Here is a 1,025-nt window from a genome sequence, read left to right on the forward strand (position 1 = left end):
TAGTCAACTTCAGATAATGCTGTGTGATCCACCAAGTGCTCCTTGGAAACCCTATGGGACAGTTCTACTCTGTCCTATACTCTCGACATGTGTCGGAATCCACTCAACGGCATCAGGCTTGGTTTTGATATAAGAACCTTACAACAGTATACATTCATTTTTTTTCTCTTCTAACCTTTGTTATATTATGGTCATATATTTTAATTCTACGTATGCTGAAAACTCTATACTGCACGCTACTCTTTTGTTTAGCTATTCAGGTATCTTTAGAAGCAATTAAAAGTAACAAAATATATCTTTAATATTTACCTTCACTTATATTTACTGTGGAATTTATTTCTGTGTAGATCCAAGTTTTCATCTGGTGTAATACTCCTTTCTAAACAACTTCCTTTAACATGCCTTGTTGCCTTGGTCTTTGATAGTAATGTCTTCCAGCTTTTCTTTGTCTAATAAAATACTTATTTTGACTTCATTTTTGAAAGATACTTTCACAGGACATAGAATTCTGTGCTGACTTTTTTTCTTTTTTGTAAAGCACATTAAAGATCCTACTCTGTTGTTTTCTGGCTTTTGTTGCATCTGATGAGAAGTCTGCTTTCATTCCTCAGTAGGTTAAGACTTGCTTTTCTCCCCTCGGAGCCCTGGTGGCAGAGTGGTTAAGAGCTCCACTGTTAACAAAAAGGTCAGCAGTTTGAATCCACCAGGCGCGCTCCTTGGAAACCATATGGGGCAATTCTACTCTGTCCTATAGGGTCACTATGAGTCAGAATCGATTCGACGGAAACGGGTTGGGGTTTTTTGTTGCTCCCCTTAGTGGCTTAAGGCTTATACTTTTAATAAAAGAAAGATCTGGGCAAGTGGGTGGTTCCCTAGCAGTAACTGATCACTTGTTACGCACCCAGCATACAAAAAGGGGGTTCTCTCTATTCTCTTGCCCTGTCCCCACTTTTTGCCATGAGTATGAGTACCTGGTGGCAGGCCCATGAAAAAGAGCTTATTAGTGAGTGCACATTCTCCTTATC

The 1,025-nt window shown here is 39.2% G+C and overlaps 1 protein-coding gene across 3 annotated transcripts in view; it reads left to right on the plus strand.

Annotated features, from left to right (window-relative positions):
• The window catches only part of FBXL7 (F-box and leucine rich repeat protein 7), a 511,954-nt gene that overhangs the window by 189,848 nt on the left and 321,081 nt on the right, over window positions 1-1,025 (plus strand). The gene's annotated exons all lie outside the window — the stretch shown is intronic.

This window comes from Trichechus manatus, unplaced genomic scaffold (genome assembly GCF_000243295.1).
Source record: "Trichechus manatus latirostris isolate Lorelei unplaced genomic scaffold, TriManLat1.0 scaffold00116, whole genome shotgun sequence".
Taxonomy (NCBI): Eukaryota; Metazoa; Chordata; class Mammalia; order Sirenia; family Trichechidae; genus Trichechus; species Trichechus manatus.